Consider the following 14355-nt stretch of genomic DNA (forward strand, 5'->3'; position numbering starts at 1 on the left):
ATGCATTAATTATAGACTTCGCTACATATAAACCACAGCCCCCCCCCACCCCCCCACGGCCACTGCTGGAAATTGGCTGTGTTCATGAGGGGAGAGAAAACAACTGTCCACCTCACTGCTAAGGTAGAAGTCTCTCCCTGGCCAGTAAGAGAAAAGGTTGACAAGTCTCTCTGAATAATAATAATAATAATGATAATGATAATGATAATAATAATAATAATAATAATAATAATAATAATAATAATAATAATAATAATAATAACTAGATGATCAAGTCGGTTTCCTCAGAGCCAAGGGTCGAGTCACCACCACAAAGCCTGGAGTGTCTTCACTAAATTAATCAGTAGATATTATGTCGTTCCTCAATTACCTAAAATGACACAGTCTCTCGTGGGGTAGGGAGGGTCGCCTCAGGGGAGTGGCGGCTGTGGTAGAGAGGGAGGTGGAGCGGTGGAGAGGTAGGTGAAGTGGTGGAGAGGGAGGTGGAGTGGTGGAGAGGGAGGTGGAGTGGTGGAGGGGGAGGTGGAGGGGAGGCAGGAGTGGAGGGGGAGGTGGAAGGTGGAGGGAGGGAGGTGGAGGGTGGAGGGGAGGTGGAAAGGTGGGGGAGGGGGAAAGGTGGGGGAGGGAAAGGTGGAGGGGGAGGTGGAAGGGTGAAGGGGGAGGTGAGGGTGAAGGGGGAAGGTGGAGTGGTGGAGGGGAGGTGGAGTGGTGGAGGGGGGAGGTGGAGGGTGGAGGGGTGGGAGGGTGGAGGGAGGTGGAGTGGTGGAGGGGAGGTGGAGGGTGGGTGCATGATGCGATAGAGGGGCTGTGACTGTCATGGGGTAAATGGATGGGAGGAAAGGGATGGGAGAGAGGGAGTGGGGAGGTGGAAAGGGAGATGACGTGGAGAGGGGGGGGGAGATGTGTAAGAAAGAGGAGATGTGTAAGAAGAAGAGGAATGGGAGGGAGATGAGGGGTGGAAGGGCGGGGGGGATTGGGGATGTGTTGACGTGTGTGGATGATGACAGTCATGGAGAAAGCAACTTGAAAGTGAAATCTGAGGCAATGGACGAACACACACACACTTTACTCATTCGGGAGTATTGCTATCGCGCGCGCGCGTGTGCGTGTGTGCGTGTGTGTGTGTGTGTGAAGGTGTGGGTTCACAGGCACTCCCCAGGTCAGGATATCAGCGCGGCCCACCCCACCCTGTCTCCAACACCCTGTCCTCACCTGCCCGCCGCCTTGTCTCACCAGGTGTAGTTTCCTGCTCTCGACTCCAGCTCAAGCGATAAAATGCTTAATAATGAGACTTTAGCATACCACGTTACCATAGTCTGGCATCTCGATGTAGATAATTCTACTCGCTTAAGTAGATTATTTTATTTAAGTAAGGGGAGGGGTGTGTGGGGGTGTGTGTGTGTGGGGGGTGTGTGTGTGGGGGTGTGTGTGTGGGGGGTGTGTGGTGGGGGTTGTGTGTGTGGGGGTTGTGTGTGGGGGTTGTGTGTGTGTGGGGTGTGTGTGTGGGGGGGGTGTGTGTGTGTGTGTGTGTGTGGGGTGTGTGTGTGTGTGTGTGTGTGTGTGTGTGGGGGGTGTGTGTGTGTGTGTGTGTGTGGGGTGTGTGTGTGTGGGGTGTGTGTGTGTGTGGGGGTGTGTGTGTGTGGGGGTTGTGTGTGTGTGTGGGGTGTGTGTGTGTGTGGGGGTTGTGTGTGTGGGGTTGTGTGTGTGTGTGTGGGGGGGTTGTGTGTGTGTGGGGTGTTGTGTGTGTGTGGGGGGTTGTGTGTGTGGGGGTGTGTGTGTGTGTGTTGTGTGTGTGTGGGGTTGTGTGTGTGTGTGTGTGTGTGGGGTTGTGTGTGTGGGGGTTGTGTGTGTGTGGGGGTTGTGTGTGTGTGGGGTTGTGTGTGTGTGGGGGTTGTGTGTGTGTGTGGGGTGTTGTGTGTGTGGGGCTGTGTGTGGTGTGGGGGTGTGTGTGTGTGTGGGGTGTGTGTGTGTGTGGGGGTGTGTGTGGGGGTTGTGTGTGGGTGTGTGGGGTTGTGTGTGGGGTGTGTGTGTGTGGTTGTGTGGGGTTGTGGGGTGTGTGGGGTTGTGTGTGTGTGGGGGTGTGTGTTGTGTGTGGGGGTTGTGTGTGGTGTGTGTGTGTGTGGGTGTGTGTGTGTGGGGGTTGTGTGTGTGTGTGTGTGTGGGGGTTGTGTGTGTGTGGGGGTTGTGTGTGTGTGGGGGTTGTGTGTGTGGGGGCTGTGTGTGTGGGGGCTGTGTGGGTTGTGTGTGTGTGTGTGGGTTGTGTGTGTGTGGTGGTTGTGTGTGTGTGTGTGGGGGGTGTGTGTGGGGGTGTGTGTGTGTGTGGGGGGGTTGTGTGTGTGTGTTGTGTGTGTGTGGGGTTGTGTGTGTGTGTGTGTGTGTGTGGTGTGTGTGGGGGGGTTGTGTGTGGGGGTGTGTGGGGTTGTGTGGGGGTTGTGTGGGGGTGTGTGTGGGGGGTTGTGTGTGGGGGTTGTGTGTGTGGCTGTGTGTGGGGCTGTGTGGGGGTGTGTGGTGGGGTTGTGTGTGTGTGTGTGGGGTTGTGTGTGTGGGGGGTTGTGTGTTTGATTGAGTGGGTGGGTGTGTGTGTGTGTGTGATTGTGGGTGGGTGTGTGTGTGTGATTGAGTGGGTGGGTGTGTGTGTGTGATTGAGTGTGTGTGTGTGTGTGTGTGTGTGATTGAGTGGGTGTGTGTGTGTGTGTGTCTCTCCTTCCACAGAGCGTTGCTAGAATACTGATGATCCCTGCCAGAAAAAAACTCTCTCTCTCTCTTCTCTCTCTCTCAGCATCTTTCCCCACACACACACACACACTCGACCATTGAAGTTAGTACTGAACCCAGAAAACTAAGTACTTTTCGTGTACGTGGGTGGTGGTGTACGTGGGTGGTGGGCTGGTGGTATACGTGAGTGGTGGTGTACATGGGTTGGTGGTGTTCGTGGGGGGTGGTGGTGGTGTACGTGGGTGGTGGTGGTGTACATGGGTGGTGGTGTACATGGGTGGTGGTGTACGTGGGTGCCCGTCTAGACACTCACCTTGTAACAACACAAACAACCATAATCAGCAAGGGCGAGGAAGCATTAGAGACTATATAGGGAACACACACACACACACACACACACACACACACACACTAATTCCCCCAACTGCACATTGCAATATCTCTGCTGCAACACCAATTTCAATAATATCCCCAAAACACTCATTGCAGATCGTTACACATAATCAACATTCACATAGTATGCAATTACAGGCAGCGTTCAGTCAGCCCAAACACCCACCTCTCCTGATCTGACTGGTGGAGGTCTTTCAAGTGATGAGTGGATTTTCTATTAAGGCTGAACATACGACTATTTAGTAGAAAGGCGCCATCTGTCACCCTGCAGTCTAATTATCCTCACAAGTACATCGTTACATTGGCCAGTAAGTTCTCCGATCCGCTTTAAAACATCACCACCAGCATCAACTAACACACACACTACATAACTACTACCTCTCTCTCTCTCTCTCTCTCAGCCCACACACTGTTTCCAACATTATGAGGCCCCGCCCGTTGACACAACTCATATCTCATAATTCCAATGTAAATTCCGACCCCCGCCCACTCTGTATATTCACTATGGAGCATTTGTGTAATTAGCTGTCCCAGAACATGGCTGGTGTCTGGCTGTCTGGTTCGTTTGTAAGTTGGTTAGTTGACTAGGTATTCGGATAGTTGGCATGCGGATTGGTTGCTTAGCTGACTGACTGACTGGTTGAAGAAGACGTGAGCTTCTTGGGTGAGTGGATGACGACTTGGTAAGCACAACAGGGATAGTTTTTACACCGCGCTCTGGGTATACTATTGAATAATCATGTATTTGGTTTCGCTTTCTCTCGTGTGTGTGTGTGTGTGTGTGTGTGTGTGACAGAGGCGTGTTAGTGACTCCTCCCATGTTAATGCCAGACACGCCCTCCCTACAATACCTCAGCTGGCAGTAACTGAAGGAAAATCTCGTCCCTCAGAACCACTCCAGTGTCCGCTACAATAAAAGCTTATTCACTGGAGCCTCAATTTCACCTGTGTACGAACGACGCCAGCATTTAAGTTTACACCTCATGAGGACTGAACCTGTCATACGCACACACCTGGTGATATCCTCTGCCCTATTAGCTGACGTGTGTAGGCAGACGACGAGGGCCAGGAATACGTCAGAGGCACCGTCACTCGTCAGTAAGACCCCCCTCCAACACACTCAAGGTCACTACTTCCCTCATCAACGTGGAGAAATAGCCCTTCGTCGTGTTACTGGCCCACCCACTAACCCACCCACCCACTTACACCAACCCACTCACCCACCTCGCAGATATCTGCTGTGGGCTTATGGTAAGTTAATATAATCATCGTGTAAACTAAAAGGCACAGGGACTATACCGGAATATATATATATATATATATATATATATATATATATATATATATATATATATTTAAGCCACAGCTGTCGACACTGAATCATGATGGCGTAAAAAATGAATGACTGCGGTAGTAAAAAAAAAAACCACTCGATTAACTAGCTCATAAAAAAAATTAATGAGAATAGAGATCTAATTAAGGAGATATTTACCTGTCGCGTGTGTGTGTGTACCCTACTGTATAATACGGCCCCAAGACCAACTCCTGGTGATGAAACACTACACTACCTGGCATGATACTTCTCCAGACCAGGTGAGGCAGCACAACACACTTGTGACACTCACCACCACCAGCAGCTGATTCTACTCTCACAGTTGCCGGTAGTCGCCCTCACACACACACACACACACACACACACACACACACACACACACATTTCAAACTAAAAAAAATCCATAATGATTCGGTTTTTTATTTTGTTAATGGAGTATAAACTTTTTGGTTGATCAGTTTTCGAAATTTGGCGTCAAAAAATGAGAGAAATCCATTAAAAGCTTCCTGATGCACCTCTCTCCCTGCAGGCTCACTCACAGCAACGCTCACTCAGCCAACTGCCGACCTGGCCTCTGTTACGGCCTACGGGTTAATGACCGAAGGAGAGACATCACGCCGCCTGTCTGTCAAGTGCCTCAGCTGTGTCTAGTAACTGGGTGTTAATCAGAGGAGAGGAGTGATGGTAGCTGGTACACACTTACCCCACTGTCTGCTCCAGGAGAGTTACACCACACTTGTCAGACGAACTAGAAAGCTGACGAGGGCCCCATGAGGATAATAAAATCAGTCTTAAGTCAGGCTGTAAGTCAGTCTGTATGAAAGTCAGTAAATCAGTCTATGTGAATCAGTAGAGGATCGTTAAGTTACGAGAAGTAAGAGACGAAAAGCTGGTGGGGAGGGGGGGGTGAATATACAGCAACAGCAAGAACAAAAACTATAAACCTCGCAAGTGTTGAACATTATATATGGAAATGTAAAATGAATTAAAATAAAAGTCCCAATGTTATCCATTCAGCTAGTGGGAGGAGGAGGAAGCGGGAACAAAGGACATCTATCACTTTTCTTTCCCACGACACACACACACACGTACGTATCCTATACCTACATCTTTCCGCCCCTCCCCCTATCACGCCTCATCCTGTCTTGTGTTGTATTAATTCAATTCTCCCTGCTATGTCCTGGTCACACTGCCCTTAACAGTATTAAACAAATTACATTATATCACATACACACACCACAGTATACAGTGAAACCTCCATATAACGGACTTATTTCCTTATAATCCGTTAGATGGGGTTTTCACATCTAACGGACCCTAGAAATAACGTACTTTCATCTCTATAAGTCCGTTAAATATAAATTCGTTAACTTGAGTGGGAGTTCCCGGGTGATGGGCAGAGGGAGTTTCTCCACACGACCGTCTCACAACTTCCTCTGGTAAACTAGTTCTCTCAATGTTTTGTTCAAGTGACAAGCGAATTACTCCAGCCATCACACTCAAACTCGTGCCAGGAAAAGGTGTTGAAAATGAAAATAATGTTTCGTCATTACAGAACTAGACCCGTGAGAATAGTCCACTAACTTCACATTAACACGTACAATTATGTCCCGGAACTTAGCACTGAAGAAAAAAAAACATGTGGACGAGGCTCATTATGAAGGCAGTCATTCAGCCATTTTAACTTTCCACGAATGTATCCAGAGTAATTTAAGTCTTGAAAAAAAAAACACGAAGAAAAATATAACAAGCAAAATTTAAGATACAATGAATATTACAGTAAATATATATATAACTTTCATTGTAAAACGTGTCTTGACCTTGATCTCAAAGTAAAAGGTCTGGGTTATTTCACACACAATGTCTTAACATATAGTGCGGCTGCGGTCACATCGATCAGTGACCGCCTGTCCTGACCTAACTAATGGGGATACGTGGTCAATTACCAGGTCTTAATCACCTTTGTTATTTCACGTCAAATCACGGTCAAGATATTAGAAATCAAACAGCGTTAAGACAGACCAGACACTCGAGAAGGAAACGCCAACACACACACACACCTAAAGTTCACCTGTGTTAAATATCAGGTGTGTTAACATCCAATTGTCGACCTTTTACAGCAGTTTCATAATAGGTCACCCGAGGCACGAGTTAATGTGAACCATAACCTCTCTATTGTCCACTAGTTAATATTACAACACCAGGAGAAACCCAATTCTAACCCCGGACAAACAGACCCGGTGACTCCAGACATCCTGACAGCAAACTAAACATCTCATAAGCAACTGTTTGGATCTCCAATATGATGAGTCTTGGCCCATAGAAATAAAACTCGGCCACGGGTTAGTTAGTCACACACACACACAAAGGTTCCTCAACAAGCATGGCGGCCCGACAGCCTTGACACTTATGAAGCAACGCCCTTCACCGCCCGGCCCGGCCCAGCTCGGCCCAGCCCGTCATGCCTGCTGCACCTGCCACATACCAAACTCTCAAACCACACATTCAAACTACATATTCTCATAGCACTCAACTCACACCAAACATTCACACCTCAGCACAATACTCACTCAGATTCAGATTTTCGATTTGTCCCACAAGGAGACTAGCTAAATAGGCACACCGTTTCCCTTCGCTCAAAGCAGGGTCAAAGGTCAAACTGTCTGACCTCGCAGTATGCAGGAGTCATGAAGGCAAGCATGAACTCCGCAAGCTTCTCAGATGGGCGCTGTAAACGCTTCTGCGCTTCACCTTGCACAGGACGTAAGGGGTGCCAAATAAACTAGCACCCTCGAGGGCAATCTAAAAAATCTAAAGTAAGTGTTGTGACAATGGCCTCCACGCCTCTAGAGACGACAGCCCGACACTGGTCTTAGATGGGAACGCACCACACAGTTCCTCATCACAAGACCCCATAACTACTGCTTATCGTACGTTTTAGCCCATTGAGTGGTGGAGGTTTCTCTCAGATGAATAAAATAGTCTGGCGTTAACAAGTACAAAATCCCTAAGTTCGAAACTACTTCTTGAAGGGTTAACTATATATCTTTACAAACACATACAGTAAAGTGTTACCACAAATAACACACACACACCATCATGATTCAGGACGCGACCTCTTGTTTCATGGGAGACTGTGCACCCCCAAAAAACACCCTAACTCACTGGATAGTATTACCACCAGTAAGAATTCACCGCCACATCCACCGCCTTGCAAGACACCTTCCAGCCTTCAATCCCGGGAGTGAGATGAAGTGTACCCAGACTATACGCATCAGGTTACGCCTTTTATGTAATCGTGTATATTCATGTTGCGCTCCTGTAATGTATGTGGTATAAATATGTATTACTGTATAAGCAATGTATATGTATGTCCAGAACAACATTATCATCAGAGGTTGTATGTATATTGTATCCAGGATAAGCCACAGGTGTTTTACTGATGTGCATTGAGCACACGCGCGCGCGCGCGCACACGCACACGCCCACACACCTGTTGACACTATGCACATCAGTTACACCACAAAACTATACACATTACCTGCCCACACAACACACCACCAACTCTGTCAACACGACAAGAGCTCAGTGTTTACCTGTAGCCATATCCAGCCTCAGGGCACGCACGCTGGCCAAACTATTAGCCTGGGAAACAACCTGCTTATAACTCCAGACCCCGGGGGTACCTGGGCTCTGAGAGACAACACACAACTTCCTACCTGCACGAGTATAATGAGCGTTTTACCTGTACTCAACCCCCCCTCACCCCCCGTGTTCCCGCAAGTCGACTGTCAACTTGCCTCGAGCAAACTAAGTCATCCATTATCGTCGAGTCTCTCTCTCTCTCTCTCTAACTTCGTCATATTAGGCACGTCCTACCCTAAGCCCACATCCTACCCACGGCCCACATCCTACCCACGGCCCACGCCCTTACCCAGTACCTCGACGGCTGTAATTTACACCAAGACTCCCGCGATAACAGGATTACAACAGCCACCACAAAGACCTGTCCACCTGTTGCTTGTTTACGTCTGTTTGTCTCGTAAGGTGAACAAGAGTCGCCCTTCACTTTATGGAGACAAAGAGGAAGTTAAAATTGAAGAGAGGAAGGAGGAGGGGAAAGGGGAGGAGGAGGAAGAGGAGAAGAGGGAAGGAAGAGGAGAAGAGGGAAGGAAGAGGAGAAGAGGGAAGGAAGAGAAGAGGGAGGGAAGGAAGAGAAGAGGAGCAGGCGAAATAGAAGGAAGAGAAGGAGGAGGATTAAGAGCACACCACAATACAAAATAAGAACAATAACGAGTGACGTCACATTGTAAACAACACTAACAGTGACGTCACCACGTAAACAATAACAGTGACATCACATAAAGGTGTGGGGACAAAAATATGCGACCTTGATTCAAGTCTCGGTTATGATACGAACAGGTGAGTCACGCATTCCGTAACCATGATGGACCATCCGCCAAATGGCCCCCGACCACATGGGGCCCTGTGCTAGTAGGCCCCTAACCCAAACTCACGTAACCATTAGGATTAGGACCCAGTAATAGGAGGCCCCCCCCCCCCAACCATTAAGACTAAGGCCTTATATGAGGACTGGTGTGTATCTCTCATGGGCGATGATGGTGTGTAATGGTGGTGTGTGTGGTGTGTGGTGGTGTGTGGTGGTTGTGGTGTGCGGTGGGTGTGGTGTGGTGTAGTGGGGTCGTGGAGAGAAATGTGCGCAGATGCTCATATCACCCCCTCCCCCACCTACAGTGCATCACGATAGAGTTATCCACGTGGCTCCTCACGCTGAAAATATCCATACTGCGACATCCGGAGAGCAACAAAGGCCGGCGGGAGGACCATCTGACAGCGGGAGGACAGAGAGATAAATACGAGTGACAAGCCGCCGCCACCACCGTAAACATCGTCTCCATCAGGTTTTACTGCTGTGTGTCTCCCTCGTGATGCTCACATGCACAGTAAAAACTTACAGCCTCACGCCTCCACACAAAAACAACCCCACGTATCTCCATGCATACACGCATGCAGGCGCACGCACGTTCATGCACCGCTTGCCTCATACATGTACCTAAAAATTATTCAACTTATACGACGTGATATAATATACGGGTACCGAATAATATTTTAATGGGTGTACGTCTGGAAAGGAAAAGGAGGAGAGGAGAGGAGGAGGGCTGAGAGGAAAGGAGGGAGAAGGAGGAGGGGAAAGGAGGGGGGAAGGAGGAGGAGAAAGGAGGAGAGGAGGAGGAGGAGGAGAAAAGGAGGGGAGGGAGGAGGAGAAAGGAGGGGGAGAGGAGGAGGGAGGGAGGGAGGAGGAAAGGAGGAGGAGGGAGGAAAGGAGGAGAGGAGGAGGAGAGGAGGAGGAAAGGAGGGAGGAGGAAAGGAGGAGGGAGGAGGAGAGGAGGAGGAGGAGGAAAAGGAGGAGGAGGGAGGAGGAAAGGAGGGAGGAGGGGGAGGAGGGAAGGAAGGAGGAGGAAAGAGGAGGAGGAGAAAGGAGGGAGAAGGAGGAGAAAGGAGAGGAGGGAAGGGAGGAGGAAGGGAGGAGGAGAGGAGGAGAGGAGGGGAGGGAGGGGAGAGGAGGGAGGAGAAAGGAGGGAGAGGAGGAGGAGGAGGGGAGGAGGAGGAAGGGGAGGAGGGAGGAGGAGGAGGGGAGGGGAGAGGAGGAGAAAGGAGGAGGAAGGAGGAGGGAGAATGGGAGGAAGGGGAGGGAGGAGGAGGAAAAGGAGGGGAGAAAGGAGGGAGGGGGAGGAGGGAGGAGGAGGAAAGGAGGGGGAGGAGGGGAGGATGGGGAGGGAGAGGGGGGGGAAAGGAGGGAGAATATGGGGAGGAGGGAGAAAGGATGGGGGGAGAGAGAGGAGGAGGAGGAGGGAGGAGGAGGAGGGGGGGAGGAGAGGGAGATATGGGAGGGAGAGGAGGGAGGGAGAGGAGGGGAGAGGGAGGAGGAGAAATGGGAAGGAGAGGAGGAGGAGAGATGGGAGGAGAAAGGAGGGGAGAGGGAGGAGGGGAGAAAGGAGGAGGAGGGAGGAGAAAAGGAGGGGGAGAGGGAGGAGGGAAAGGAGGGAGGGAGGAGGAGAAAGGGAGGAGAAGGGAGGAGGAAAGGAGGGAGGAGGGAGGAGAAAGGAGGGAGAGAAAGGAGGGAGAGGGAGGAGAAAGGAGGGGAGAAAGGGGAGAAAGGAGGAGGAGAAAAGGAGGAGAAAGGAGGGAAGGAGAATGGAGGGGAGGAGAGGAGGGGAGGGGAGGGGAGGAGAGGGGAGGGAGGGAGGAGAGGGAGGGAGGAGGGGAGAGGAGGGAGGGAGAAGGAGGAGGGAGGAGGGAGAGGAGGGGGGAGAGGAGGAAAGGAGGAGGGAGAGGAGGGGAAGGAGGAGAAAGGAGGAGGAAAGGAGGAGAGGAGAAAAGAAAACCAGGTCCACCTAAGTACCATCTGGCTACTTCATCTCACTTCACGACGCTATTTGACAAACTTTCCACACGAGTATAGTACAAGACACGCTGTAATAAACGACACACACACACACACACACACACACACACACACACACACACACACACACACACACACACACCCTCTGACACTGTGGTTTATGACAGCTGGATAATGATCATACATAAGGTCAGTTGACATAGCATGACAGTTGTATGACATATCCAGACCAGAAATGAAAATCCATTTAGTTTTGGGTCAGCAGAAACACGGAGAGGCGGGACAGACACAGGCAGTAAAGGAGAATGGAATGTCTCAAGACGGCGGTGTAAGATAGCCGGCCACTGACCCGAGGGAGATAGTGACCGAGAGACAGGCTGGCTGGCCGGCCACTGACCCGAGGGGAAATAGTGACCGACACACAGGCTGGCTGGCCGGCCACTGACCCGAGGGAGATAGTGACCGAGAGACAGGCTGGCTGGCCGGCCACTGACCCGAGGGGAAATAGTGACCGACACACAGGCTGGCGGAGGAATACATCCAAGGAGAAGCTTCTAATCAGGCTTTCATTAACTCTCTACGTGTGTGTGGTTTATCGGATTGTACGCTCTAATAATGCTTTCATTATACTCAAACTCGTTTTAGTTATCGTTCACCAACTCGTCTCACGCTTAGTAATTAGGTTTCAACTTTCCTCTTCGTCATTAAATACTTTCATTAATCCCACGTGGTTATTATGCTTTCACTAATAACCCTGTAATCTGGGGCAATTCTCCTCGTTATGGTTGAGGATCCAATAGGCAGTAGCGAGCGACACCAACAACAGATGATTTCAACTATGAATGACAAACATTTATCATCTATTCAAGATTTTTCTTTAAAGACCAATACTGACTCATATTACGTAAGGTATCACAACTTATTAAAAAAATACGAAAAAAATTAATCCCGAAACAGGTACAGTAGATATGTCTCGATACAGGTAGCTACTTCGCGATACAGGTAGCTACTTCGCTCCTGGATCAGCCTGAAGCCTACATCACTAGACACACCCTCAGAGGAGCAGTCAGTCACGAGGCGTCACTCACGACGGTCGGCTGTTAAAGTGGTTCAGTTCTTGTCACCAACGTATCGCTGCTCCCACTGGCAACAACCACAACCCACTAGAATCATCCACCACCTACCAGAAACATCCATCTCCCAGAATTATCCACCACCTACCAAAATCATCTACTGCCCACCCAAATCACTCACCAGATGACCGCCCCGTTACCAGGCCACCCACTCACCTATCACCCCACCTCCCACGCTACTGTCACCCCACACATCACAGGGTGTCATCAGTAATCAAGCCATTTGGACCCGAGCCCCTCCCGCATATTACCTCCCTCAAGTACCTGCCTGACGGGGTCGAGTACCTCCCTCCCTCCTTCTCATTGAGGTACCTGATAACTAACACTCCCCCTCCCTTTACCCTTCCCCTTTCTTGGACTCCCTTCCCTTATCCACCCCACTTTCACTCCTTCTCTATTCTATCTACTTTCTCCTCTCTTCTTTCCTCATTATTGGTGTATCACTTAATGCTAAACGTATTTAATTCCCTCTCTCGACCGCTTGACTGTCACTACACACATAAACGACTCTCCCATCACATCAAGCAGCTGGTTGGAGAGGGGGTAGGGGGAGGAAGGTTGATGGAGGAGGGTCGGGAGAGTGGTGTGGGGAGGGTATGCAGGGGGGGGGGGTGCTGTAGCAGAATACAGTCTTGTGTTGGCACCCCAGTTACTTGCCCAGACTGTCACTGGCACCTTGGCACTCTACCTTGAGACATACACTAACCTCGAGGTTTTTATTAGTGTGGAGCAAACAAACACGTGGTGCTCGAGAGAGAGAGAGAGAGAGAGAGAGAGAGAGAGACCCCCTTGCGTTGGGTGAGTGAGGTTACACGGTGATAAACAGCTGTACATACCGCTGAGTGTGTTGTTAAGAGGTAGCCGCTCCTGACACGTGTAGTGTAAGTAGACATGCTCGCTGGAGTTACTAACCGCACTTAATTCTCAAGGAATTGTTCACGGCGTTTCCTTCCCTTACTAAGGATAAATGTTCTTATTTAGTTACAGTCTTGCTACACTTTTAACGTCATATTGACTGCCAGATCTTAATGCTGAAGGGCTTTTCTTTTTAACAAGTGTACCCAACTAGTCACCTGTTCAAGTCTCCTGTGTTGTTGGGGAAATGCAGAGTAGGAACCGATAAGAATTTGGGAAAAATGGGCCAAGAAATTATTTTTAGGTCAGTGTCCCCAAGTGGCATCCTGCTGGACGCATTCTCAAACTTGCAGTGATATAGAAAATTTAATGTTTGAACTTCTGAGAATATAAGACAGGACTAAACTACGATCTCTGGTTGACTTAATTTAACATATAAATTTCTGAGAATGAAAGACAAAAAAAAATAGTTTTGGGGAATTTAACCGGTCAAATTCCCTGAAAGATATTTTAATTTATATGGCTTCTCAGATTTACCGTAAAAAAAATATAACGCGGGAACATACAGCCGGTAAACTTCCCCTAAAAGACCAAGTTAAGACGGATTATCAGGTCAGTGGTGAGGGTAAAAAAAAAAAAGGAAAAAAAATTACCGTAGGACCTCCGATTCCCGAGCTAGCAGGATAGGGCGAGACCAGGAAATTCATCTGGGTGACTTCCTCGACTGGGACTCCCGGCACTCCGACCCGTCATGCCAAACGACTTCCCCTCTGGGCGTCGTAACTCACTGATTAAGGAGTGAAAAAGCCCGGGCCAATTCCCTGATTCCTCTTACAAGATGTCGTAACTCAGCATGTGGGAGTAGTGAGGGGTTGGGGGAAGGGAGTGGGTGGGTGAGTGGTGTTAAGGGTGGGTGGGACTAGGGGTAGTGTGTTTAGGGAGGGAAGTAAAGGAAGGGTAGTGAGGTAGGGGAAGAAGATGAGGGGAGGGAAAGGTGAAGAAGAGGAAGGTAGAGAAGGAGACGAGGAGTGGGAGATAAAAACGGAAAGGAATGGAGAGGACAACATAATAAGGAAGAGGAAAGATAATATGGAAGGGGAGAACAGACAGATTGTGAATGTTGGAGAAGAGAGAGATAGAAGGAGTTAGTATGGATGGAAATGACACATGACGAGATAATGGAAGGAAGAAATTAGCGGAAAAAAGAAGAAAGACTAATACGGTAATGAAGACAAGAGGAATGACATACAGACATAGCATTGTTGTGGAAGAGGAGAAGGAAAGGTCTGTTGCCTCATGGTATACGGAAACAGGTCAACTGATGGGGTAGATAAGACTCTCTCTCTCTCTCTCTCTCTCTCTCTCTCTCTCTCTCTCAGTAAAATAAAACAAAGTAATATTATAAGTAAAATATAAGATATTCAACAACAAGGGTTATTCACCTCTTACTTATACACACAAACTACCAATACACATAACATTCATGAACAACATTGTAA

The 14355-nt window shown here is 49.1% G+C and overlaps 1 protein-coding gene across 8 annotated transcripts in view; it reads right to left on the reverse strand.

Annotated features, from left to right (window-relative positions):
• LOC121857817 overlaps positions 1–14355 on the reverse strand; it is a 273121-nt gene that overhangs the window by 66664 nt on the left and 192102 nt on the right. The window lies entirely within an intron of this gene.

Source organism: Homarus americanus, unplaced genomic scaffold (assembly GCF_018991925.1).
Source record: "Homarus americanus isolate GMGI-L3 unplaced genomic scaffold, GMGI_Hamer_2.0 scaffold13846, whole genome shotgun sequence".
NCBI lineage: Eukaryota > Metazoa > Arthropoda > Malacostraca > Decapoda > Nephropidae > Homarus > Homarus americanus.